The sequence below is a fragment of the Coenobita brevimanus genome, chromosome 107 (genome assembly GCF_032717465.1).
Source record: "Coenobita brevimanus isolate Jiangsu-jjx chromosome 107, ASM3271746v2, whole genome shotgun sequence".
NCBI lineage: Eukaryota > Metazoa > Arthropoda > Malacostraca > Decapoda > Coenobitidae > Coenobita > Coenobita brevimanus.
Window position 1 is genome coordinate 27,186,663 of NC_137060.1, and position 12,747 is coordinate 27,199,409.

Consider the following 12,747-nt stretch of genomic DNA (forward strand, 5'->3'; position numbering starts at 1 on the left):
CAAATATTCAAATCGATTCTGTTGTAGGGCTACTGGATCACATTCTGGTATTGTTCCCAGGGATTTAACAGGTTTGCTGATTATTCTGATTTACTTGAACCTTTGTATTAGGTTTGCATATCATGTTGTTTACAGTACTTGAATAACATTCTTTCCTCTTCCTCCTGTCTGGGTGGCTCTACACTGAGTGACAAGCCAAATGGTGTCCTGTACACCAGGAAACTATTTACTATGCTGGGTGGTAACCATATAACCAAATTTTGGCACCTGGTGGTTTAGTGAGTAATTACGGCGCTCCAATCGGATTGAGCCGGTGTAGGTTTATATCCAAGGGGTGGCCAGGGTTTAATGCACATGTAATGCCACTCAGGGATGAGTGAGGCTGGTCATTCTCATCTTAAATGTCAGGACCAGCTTGCCTAGCCCCGGGCTCATACACTTCTCATGGGGCAACGTAGGATTGGATGATGAATGAGAGAAAAAAAAAATGAGTATTAGGTTTGCTTATCATGGTAATTTCAGAACTTGAGTATTTTACTAGGATTGCTTATGTTATTTACGTAGGTATTATATAAGGTTTGCATATTTATATTTATTTTACTTATTTTTATTTTGCTTGAGCATTTTATTAGGCTTGCTTATAATATTTATTCACTTGAGCATTTTGCTGTATGGTACAGTAAAACCTTGATATAACGGACTTCAGTAGACTGGAATTCGCTTTTATCGGACTCGAGGAGCTACTGGACTAAATTCCTGTATATCGGAAAAAGCAGTCCGGACTGTCTAACCTCTTCAGCTATGTTCGTGACAATAAAATAAATAAAAGACATGTTTATCAGTGTACTGTACAGTACAGTATTATTATACTGTATATATTATATACCATTTGATTGATGTTGTGAAGTTATAACACAGTACAGTACCGCACTGGTAGTCAAAACAGTTTAAAAACCGTTCATGCGATCCAGACCAAATGTCTGATATATCGGAAAAAGTCCAGGTTAGCAGGGGGGAAGCCTGGATGTCGCTTTTATCGGAATTTCTCATTTTTCGGAATGGGTTGGGCCCCAATTAGTCTGTTATAGTGAAATCTTACTGTATTAGGTTTCCAAATTATTGTAATATACTTGAGCATTTTATAGGGTTTGCTTGTCATTGTTATTTACATGAGGATTTTATTAAGATTGCTTTTCATTGTTATTTGCAGTACTTGTGCACTTGATTAGGTTTGCTTCTCATTGTTATTTTCTTAAGCACTTTATCAGGTTTACTTGTCTCTACACAGTAATTTACTGGAGCATTTTATCAGGTTTGCTTGTCATTGTAATATACATTTGCTTGTAGTGACATTCTCAGCAACGGTAGGTGGAGAAGGTCAAGGCTGATGGCTTTAGAATTATGTATATCGTGCCAGGTAGAAGAGGGTCGTTGTTCTCTTTAGCATTTCCAAGTTAAGTATCGGTTAGAGAATTTCAGTTATGGATTGTACCCCTTCAGCCAGAATAGATAATTTTAATTTGTTTTGTTTTTGCTAACTCTTAGAACCCATCCTCACCCCATCCTTTGGCGGGAAAAGAGGCCTGGATAATTTTTATTTTTATTTTATATCTATCTATCTATTGCCAGATGCCGCAATCCCATTCGGGGTGGCCACAAACAAATCGCCTCCACATCGCCCTGTCCCCTGCCATTTCACTGCCCTGCGCCCAACTCACACCCCCCTCTCTCATATACCTCTCCACCCCATCCCTCCATCTCATCCTCGGCCTCATATATATATATATATATATATATATATTTAAGCTACTAACAGATGTATATGAGAGAGGGGGGGGTGAGCTGGGAGCAGGGCAGTGAAACGGCGGGGGAGAGGGCGACATGGAGGCGATTTGTTTGTGGCCACCCCTTACGGGATTAAGGCGTCTTGCAATAGATGGATAGATAGATACTACCAGATTATATTTTTCAGTTGAGGAGGACAAAATAATAATGAAGGTTTAATAAAGACTAAATCTAACTCCTCCAGGTCAGAAAGTTTCTCTGGAGTTGAATGAAATCGTCTGGAGATAGCAAGAAAACAAATATTGTAGTCAAGGAGATAAGGGCAGAGTTATATTGTAGAGAAATTTGCATAAGTTTTTGACTGTCCATTGTATGTATTTGAGTATGACAGACTGTAGAACAGTGATTCTCAAACTGTGGGTCGCGACCCAAAAGTGGGTTGCGAGAGGAATTTTGTTGGGTCACAGGGACAGAATAGCCCTAATGCTTTCAATGTGTTTTATTTACATAATTGAAATTGTAATTATCCTCATTACAGTATTATAGCATATTCATAACTACACTAGGCTATATACCGGTTACTCTCTCTTTCTCTCTCTCTGATTTTTTTACCCTGTGGGTCGCGAAGTCTTGAAACATTCCAAATAGTCACACACAATGAAGTTTGAGAACCGCTGCTCTAGAAGTACGGTATATATATATATATATATATATATATATATATATATATATATATATATATATATATATATATATATATATATATATATCAAGGATCCCCCCCCCCCACTCATTTAAGGCTACATGGGCATAAGTCAACCACCTACCCTTCAGTGTTTTGAACTGATATAGTTTAGTCTTCGGCACCTACACTTTGAAAGAGGTAATAACTGTTTAGTAAAGTTATTGTCTCTTTAAAAAATTGTACTTGTGGTGTAAGGCTGGTCCTCACAATCTCAGCAGAGCTTGCATTGGAACTGTAGTCCAAGGAAAATAGGTACAGTACACATTAACTTATATAAAGTGATCACCAAGCTATGTATAGAGTCACATGACAAGCCAGGTTCAGTAAACCTGCCTATAATGTAGATAATGAAAATAGATGAAACTGCATTTAATGAATAGGTAATGAAAATGGATGCAACTGCATTTGATGAACAGGAACTATAAAATCCTTGCATAATTTACCCCAGAATCTCAAAACAAGTTCAAATGATACAGCCATTAATGGAGATTGATGATGGGATATGGTGGAAGTCCCATCATCACTCCAGGCTTCAAAACATCATCAATTATTAGCAATAATAACCTCCTTGCTAGTCCTTATATAAGAAAACATGTTCTGATACAGGTCACCCCCAGTGCCGTGGTATTTTTGTGTGGTTTTGTTTATTATACTCGTACCTTTCAAGTACAACAGATTATTTTATGTGGTTAAACTTACGATGTGTAAAAGGATGCCTGCAACGTGGGTAAATTGTGCTTACTATATAACAAATCATTGTAAACTGTTAACGCTTTATGCAAATAATTGTAACTGTTCTTTCTGATCAAGAATATAAAAGGGGGTGGGGTCTTTATTTCTCAAAGCAGACTATCATAAAGCTGGAATATCTTAGCAGTCACTTGTGTTTAACTCTTTGAGGCAGTGTTTTAGTGTGCCATGGTGTGTTCCCAGCAAAAAAAAATCACACGCTCTTGTTGACTGCTTGCGTTATGTTGGCATAATACTGTACTTCATTGGGATAAATATCAACCAGCATTACTGTAAAGGAGAACAGCAGTGGAAATGGCTTATTGTTCTTTTGTTTGGTCTAAATGTTATCTGTTTTCTGAATATGAATAATGAGAAAGTTTTTACTGTGCCTGGTCTAGATTCGATTTTATGAACCTTTTGCCAACATTATTACTGTGTTTCCACACGCAATCGATTCTGAATTTTTCTTGTGAGTTTATTTTTTCTACCACTGGACCACGCAGTTTTTAAAATACGGGTATTTGCTTAACATGACCTTAATTGAAAGCGTGCATACCCCATTGGGTGTTGCATGAGCAAATTGCGTAACAATTTCTTAGTAATTTTTCTCGCCGTACCACAAGTGGTATGTCAAAAGCATTACATCATATCTCTCTGTCAGAACATGTCATGAGTTTAAGTAAAACTTTAACTTCCATTTCATTGTGACAGCTCATCCAGAGCATTATACTGCTTGGGTTCTCATGTGGCAGGTAGGAGGCTGGCCATGGGAGGGATGGGGTAAAAATGAGTGTGTTCTCAAGTGGACAGTTTTGGGGGAGAACGCCTGCCGGAGGAGAGGCCATGGGGAGTGAGAAGTAGAGAGGATCATTTCTGTAATTTTGATCCTATAAGGATGGTCTATAAATGTTAGTCACTTCCTGACACCATTTCATTTCCTCTGTAAGCTTTACTGTTAAGGGAAGGTTTGTACCGCACTTAATGCAGATTCGATCACACAAGTTCCGCCGGTGTTTATACTATGCTCTCACTCAGATGATTTTGAGCTTTCTACAAGGGAGGCAAAGTCCACCAATGGACCACATAAGACTAAAAGATATCCTTAAGTCCTTACTTGAAGGCATGGTTTACTCATTGGATGTTTATAAGTACATTCAGAAAGTATTGCATGGCACCACCACCCATTTATAAAGGGCATTAATCATGAATAAATTTGGTGGATGGTCAATTTAGGCATCATCAAGTATGCTGAGGCCTCTCGCATCGATTCTGGTCCAATGTCAACTCTTGCGCATTCAAGGCTTGTCATGTACCTCTAAATCCATTGCATTGTTCAGAATCAGTCGTACTATAATTTTGTACCATCAGGTCCCATCAGATCAATTTTGGTTCATAAAAGTTAGGCCAGGGTCATTCAGGCTCCCTACATCCAGTCCAGTCCAGCCATGTTAATACGAGTTAGGTCAGATCCACATTGGGCCAGTCAGTCATCTCAGTACTGTACCTGGAGGTTCATTTGTTGAGATCATCCATCATAGAATAGTCTCAGGTACCAGGTAGATATTGTTGCTCAAGGTACAGTAAGCAACAATAATCGTGTCTTGAAATTTGGTGAAAACATAAGCTAACGGGCTAAGCTTCTGGTACATTCCACCGTCTGTCATACGGACGGTTCATAATGTTTCACGAGTTACATTTAATCTTCGGACAAAACCGCTACACGACTACTGTTGCTCACTGTACATGTAAGTGTAAATTCATATATATATATATATATATATATAATAGATAGATGATGGGTGTGTATGTATGTAGTAAAATTCATAATATGACCCAAATTCCCCTAAGCAAAAGTAATTGTCTGGAATGAGCTGTTGGGTCGATAACCCGAAGTATGAAGTTTGCGGTGATTACACGTTTGGCTGGCGTGTGTGGGGGGGTGGGGGGTTAAAACCAGTGATCGACTGCCTTCGCACTGCCACAATAACAACACTGAGTATGGATCTTCTCGATTTTCTTACGAGGGGGGAGGGTAGGTAGACATGTAATAGGCGATTTGAGAGAGGGGAGAGGAGGAAGGAGTATTAAGAGAAAGAGAGGGTGAAGTATTGGGAATGGGAAGGATGATGAGGGAGGATAATGTATAGAGAAAGGGTAAATTAATAGATGTAGGGCACGGAGAGAGAGAGAGAGAGAGGTGGGGGGCAAGGTAAATTAAAAGAAGAGAGGAAGTAAATTGGGCAGGAAGAGTTAACACAAATGGGAAAAGATGAGACGTGGGAGACTTAACTTGGGAGGATCCGTATTACCAAAATAACGAAGGCCGTATTTTAGGTGGCATTATGAAACTGTAACATCTCTTCTTTAGAGATTTATTTTGTATATTAACACCCTAACATTCACTTGTATATTACGTTGAGAGACGGGGGGGGGGAGAAAAAGCGAGGATATGCATCTCGTTACATAACTTTAAGGATGTACAGTATATACACGGGTTTTATCCGCCCCTGTGTAGAGTGCAACCCTCATGTGGGGAGGCTCCCCACATACAGGTCTTCTCAATAGGGTGGAGTCAAAGGCTTTTCGTCTCATTAACTCTCCTCCTCTTACTGGCTCCCTTCAACCTCTGTCTCTTCACCGCACTGTTGCATCGTGATCTCTCTTCTATCGCTACTTCAATGGTCACCGCTCCTCTGAACTGTCTGCTTGCGTTCCTCCACCTCTACGACGGGCGCATAGCACCCGTCTAGCAGTAAACTCTCATCCCATTTCTGTCCATCTTTCTAATGCAAGAGTTAATCGTTACTCCCAGTCCTTCATTTATACAACAGGTCAACTCTGGAACTGTCTCCCTGTGTCTGTATTTCCTGCTAGCTATGATCTCCAGTCTTTCAAACGCAGTGTGTCAAGGCATCTCGAAATGATCAGATCTTGAATTTGGCTTTCACTTGTATTTTGTTTTTCTCTTGGAAGGAACAGTTAAAAAAAAGAAAAAAAGTAGGAGGGTATGTTGGAGGGAAGAGGTAGGGGAATTTGGAGGAAAAGGTGGAGAGAAGGATCGTCTTTTAATAGTGACTTTTACAGATTTCCCAACACTTTTCCTCAGCGATTTACATTGCATACTACACCTTACCATCCTCTTGTATGACCTATGTCGATACTAAAACGATATAGGCAACATACAAGACAATACTGAGGGGTAATACGTGTATTAAGTCGCTACGTAAAAGGAGCAACGAAGGCTACAATGCGAAGTCACAATAGCAACTTTCGGGGTTCAGAATTTTCGAGTGGCTATTTGGCATTCGCTGTATTAATTTTGGAATATATACACCAAGCCTAAGCAGGGACTTTTTTTTTTTTAGCTTTTTTTTTTTTTTTAAATTCCCAAAGAAAAAAAAAATGAAATGAACCGTGGTGTGAAGTTTGGGATGACTGCACGTGTCGCGAGGTGGTTGTGCGTGTGTGTGTGTGTGTGTGTGTGTGTGTGTGTGTGTTTAATGATTGACTTACTTCCCGCTCACTGCCACAATAACATCATTTAGGGTATGGATCCTGTCGCTTACGGTGAGAGAGAGAGAGAGAGAGAGAGACTATGGAAAATGGAAAGTATATATTTTGGGAAGGAAGAGGGAGAGTTAGAGGGGAGCCAGGGTAATATATTGCAAAGGTTTAGGTTAAGGTTGCAGTATATAGAAAACAGATGCATGATATTGAGGTGTATTCCCTTTGACAGAGTTCGTAACACCGTCCGTATAGTGATTTATTATGAACATTATACCCGCTTATTTTTCTGTACGAGTATGTTTTATTTAGTATCGACACGTGATAGTGATAAAGCTTGTATATTGTTCGTTGCACCATTCCCTTTGCGATTCATTTTGTATGTTACATCTGAAGTTTCCCTTGTAATATATATATATATTTTTTAAAGATATTAGAACATAGGAAGGAAAAACAAATGAATTAAAAAAAAAAAACATACACTAGATGACAGGTGTCCTCCATTCATAAAAAATATAATAGTTGGACTTGAACAGCTGTAGGTTGATGTTGGGGGCAAACAACTCGGGGGAAAAAGAGCTCCAAATAAAAGATGTTTGATAGGCGGAAGTTCTGCAATATGGCAGTGTGACAGTCTAGTTATTTATATCGTAATGTCGACATATTACATATTTTCTTCAGTATCGACAGTTTGCATGTTGTTACTGGTATGCTGTATAAGACGTCTTAGGTCCGCCTCATCAGCGGTTTATTTTGTATATCATCACCATCATCATCCCAGTTTTTGCACAAGGTAATGAGAGCCTTAAAGAAGACGTCATCACCACCATCATCCTCAACATCAACCCAGTTTTGCACGAGGTAATTGGATGAAATCATGACCATCATTATTACCATCATCATCATCATGACCGTCGCCACAGTCAACATCATCAGCATCATCATTATCATCACCATCATCACCGTCACCACAGTTAACATCATCACCGCCACCACAATCAACAAATCATCATCATCGACTTATTTACAAGTGGTAAAATCCGTCAGCAGTCAGTCACAGCAAAGGGTTCATAGAAATTGGCATTACGTGGCAGACTAAGTATTGCTGGCCAAATTGTACTACACACACACACACACACACACACACACACACACACACACACACACACACACACACTTCGACCTGTTGTTCTCACCTGCCTCTTTTACCTCTCCCCTCCCCCCAAATTCCTTTCCTCCCCTCTCCATCTACTTCCTCCTACTCCTCCCCTCTGCACCATGTCCTTCATTTTTTTTTTTTTTTTTACTTTTCTCCTTTCCTCATTCCTCACAGTTCCCTCCCCCTCCCCATGCTTTTTTCCTCCATAGATTTCTTCCTCTCTCTTCCTTCTCAAACTTTACCTTCTCTCTTCTCTAAGTCCGCCCTATCTCTTGATTTTCATCATCCTTTTTTTCCCCTCATTTCCCCACTTCCCCTCGTCTCGATGTCTTTCCTCTCTGACTTTCCTTCTTCCTAGCCCCTACTTGGTTTTTCCAGATTTCTTCCCCTCCCTTCCTCCTCACCTTCTGCCTCTCCTCGTCCCCACCTCCTTCTTCCTCACTAATTCTCCTCCCTTGCTACTTTTCCAGATTTCTTTCCTCTCCTCTACACCACCCCACCATGCCACCAAAATTTTATCGATTTTTTTTATTTTTTTTTATAGCCTTTCTACACCTACAATCTTCATTAAATCATTAACTGAAATAAAAGGGGCTGTACCCTTTTTACCTTAACGTGACCCACATTTTCGTCCCATATCAGCATATTCCATGAAGCTGAGTGGCATTTAGAAGACGATGCTAAGAATATATATTGCCTTCCATACCTTTCCTTTGTGAGTAGTATCGTATTCTAGTGTTAATCTAATGCTGCAACTTAGGATTCAAGGTAGAGATAGCAGTATTAGGCCATGTTAAACAGAGTAAAATTACTGGAGGGTAGTTAACTTATTATCACTTGTCTTTGGAAATAGCGACCAAAAAAAAAGAAAGTGCCACAAATTACATCCCGATTAAATAACCTTTAGTATGAACCCCTTCAGTACGATGACGTATTTTGTCTCATTCTTGCTACTTATAGACGATATTCAGTCAGGAGCGAATTTTCGAACTGGAGGAGTTTGATGTTGCCTTCCCTTCCTCTCCTTGCTCTCCCTTTTCTCGTCCTTTCCTCCCTCTCCCCCCTCCTCCCTACTTCCCTCCTCTCCCTCCTTCCCCCCCTCCCTCCAATCCTCGTCCGTCGTCTCCTTTCCAACCCCTTCCCCCTAACCCCAGTCCCCCAACTCTCATTCTGCACCCTAGCCAGTGTCTCAAGACGTAAACACACTCATTGACACGACACGGCCTGGTAAGAATAGGACGCCGCTTCCCGCCTCACCCCCACCCACATGAGTTCAAAGGCCAAGAGTAGAATTTGCAGGATTGATGGATAGGTAGCTGTTCTTCCATTTACATTTCAAAGGCCAGCTATGTCTTCTGTTCAGATCCGAGCTAGAATTTACAGCGTTGTGGATAGATAGCTGTTCTAGTCACAGTCAAAGGCCAGCTCTCTATCCTGTGAACCACCAAGCTTAGAATTTACAGGGTTGATGGATAGAAAGAAGCTCATCCAATTTCCTGTGTAGATTCCTGATGCTTCGATGGACAGATGGCTACTCAGTCATTCTTTAAGCCTTGCTCCATGCGTAGAATTAAGGGTTGTATTCTAAATGGCGGTTGATATTTCTTAACGCTTCTACTTTAGCGATTTATTCAGTGCATCATATTTCAGTACCTTTTTGTATGTTACTGATGCAAAATATATCGATATTAAAACGGTATAAGTAACACAGAAGAATATGCTAATGTGTAATATAGAAAATAAATCGCATAGGAAGAGATGTTACGAAGCCAATGCATTTAGAATACGGTTTGCTGGATGGATAGAGCTCCATTTACCAATTCTTGTGCCATACATTTACTTATTTATTTTCAAATGTATACAGCAATTCCGGCCTCTTCATCTTGGCACTTCTATTTTTTTTTTTCATTTTATGTTGAAGAATTATCTGAGTTGTGAAACCGAGGTACAATCAGAGAAACAAAGACTTTCCAATTTCCGTCGGAAGAAAATTTACAACTGGCAGAACACAGTGAATCTCATATCGCTAGTAGTGTGTGTTTCTGATGGTTTCGATTTTTCCGCTATGTATCCGCCAAGCTTTAGGACGATGCCTGTGTCTTTGTGATGGTTAATACTGGTGAAGGGAGTGAATGTTGAGTTCTGTGTGGTGGTGTGACGTGTGTGGTTTTTTGTGGCAGTGTGACTTGATGTTTTTAATGCAGTGTGAAGTTGTGTTGTGTATTGTGTGCCAGTGTGAGGTGAGTGAATGTTGAATTCTGTGTGGCAATTGTGTTATTTTCATGTTAGTGCGAAGTGAGTGGTGTGTATTGTATGCTAGTGTGAAGTGATTAAGTGATTGTGGTGTTTTGTGTAGTGTGTGATGTGAGTGTTGTACTGTGGAACTTTTTTTTTTTTTCCCCTTCAACCTTCCCTCCTCCACTTCCTCTTTCCCTTCCCATTCTTGTATCCGTTCTATTCCTGCTTCCTCCGTTCTCGCTTCCTCGTGCCCCCCCCCCCCTATTTTTTATCTCCCATTTCCTATCTCCATTTTTCTCCCTCCGGTCTCTCCTCCTCTCCCTTTTCTTATTCCATCTCCTTCCTTTATTTTCTTCAGCTTTTGTCCCTTCTCTCCCTTCCTATTTCCTGCATTCCCTTCTCTCCCCTTTCTTTTAGTCATTTTTCTCCATTCCATACTTGTGAAGTCATTCTTTACTCCCTTTCCTCCTCCTCCTCTTCTTCATTTCCTCATCCTTTATCCTCTGCTCTCTTTTCCATCCTCCTTTCTGCATTCTCCTTGGGATCCCCCTTCCCCCCTTTTTCTTATCCTGCCATTCACCATCCCCACATTCTCTCCCCTTTCTCTTATCCGTTCCCCCCCCCCTCCGTTTCTCCCCCTCTGCTCCCCTCTTCTCTCTTCCCTCAGCTCCCCCACCAACATGGCTCCAAGGCTCCTCCACTTCATCCCCCATATCATCCTCTTCGTCATCCTTTTCTCTGGTGAGTCTATCGTTTTTGGTATGTATGTTTGTTGCACTTATATGTCTTGCTTGTCGTAGTTGTAGTAGTAGTGGTAGTAGTAGGAAGAGGAGTTAGAGTAGTAGTAGTACCTCAGTCGTAGTTGTGGTCATCTTTGTCATTGTCGTTGTAGTTAGGAGTATGACTTTGCCTCTTCAGCCCGAGGATCTTTAAATTTATTATAACAGTAGCATTAGTCAGAAGAAAAAAATGCTTAGGATAAAACTGTTGAAACTGGCCAGGATAATTAGTTAATAATGTTACCTGTGTTGCACCTGGCCCCACCGAGCCAGGTAGTGATGCTGGAGGGGGTGGTGGCTTCGCAAGAGAACGCGGGAGTAGCAGCGCGAGTGAAGACAGAAATTGGAGGACAGAGACACACAGCATCAGGTACGGTCATTCATAAGCTGTTTATATACAGTATTTACCTACTAGTCTATCTATATGTATGTATCTATCTATAGTTATTTGTCATTCTCTGTCTGCATGTCTGTTTATGTCTATATTTATTTGCGTTGCTGTCTGTCTATATGTGTCTGCCTAGCTATTGCCAGATGCCCCCGTAAATGGTGGCCACAAACGAATCCCCTCCACGGCACCGCTCTCGGACTTCCTCCAGCTCACACCTTCCTTTCTCCTAAACCTCTCCACCCCATCCCGCCAGTCTTCTCCCCCCTCCCCGTCCACCTCACTCACGTACTCTTCCTTATTCATATACACCAAGGTCTAAACCTTGATATACACCACAGTCTTTCTTAGCGATTTATATATTACACTGAAACACCTCATGTGTGTTTTGACGCAAACTAATATTCAGCAGGCATGCTTAACTTGTAAATGGTTATTATGGAGTAAAAAATAAAGTGGGTCGCCAAAGATGTGTTACGAAATCGTCTAGAATATGCCGTTTTCTCATCATTGTTACACCCACCAGATACTGCACAGTTGAACTATATATATATATATTTTTTTTTTAATCCAAGGAAGAAGGAACCAAAGGCAAGGAGCCCGCAAACCATTCCTTCCAAGAAAAAGCAAAGACAATACAACAGAGCCAAAGTCAAGATCCGTTCATTTCGAGGTGCCTGGACACACTGCGTTTGAAAGACTGGAGATCGTAGGAAGTAGAAATACAGACAGGGAGACAGTTCCAGATTTGACCTGTTGCATAAATGAAGGACTGGGAGTAACTGTTAACTCTTGCATTAGAGAGCTGGACAGAAAAGGGATGAGAGTTTGTCGCTAGACGGGTGCCACGCACCCCTCGTAGAGGTGTAGAGATGCAAGCAGATAGTTCAGAGGAGCAGCGACCATTGAAGTAGCGATAGAAAAGAGATAAAGATGAAACAATGCGGCGAAGAGACAGAGGTTGAAGGGAGCCAGTAAGAAGAGGAGAGTTAATGAGACGAAAAGCCTTTGACTCCACCTTGTTGAGAAGAGTTGTATGTGGGGAACCTTCCCACACATGAGAGTTGCACTCTACACGGGCGAATAAAACCCGTGTATAAGGTCAACAAATGTGGAGGGGTAAAGTAGGTATGGAGTCGGCTTAGCACACCTAATCTCTTGGAAGTAGATTTTACAAGAGATGTAATATGGTCTTTTCAAGATCAATCCCGAGAGAATGAAACCCTAAGTATGTTTAAGGATGATGCAGGCTTATGCTGGATATTATCAAATATTAGTGGGTACTCCTGTGGAAGATTTTGTTGGGTTGATAGGTGTAGGGACTGAGTCTTTGATGCATAAAAAACAAGATTACTTTTACCCCAGTCGGAGATACGAACCAAGTCAGACATTAGATGTGCCATAGCCTCATCCTTTG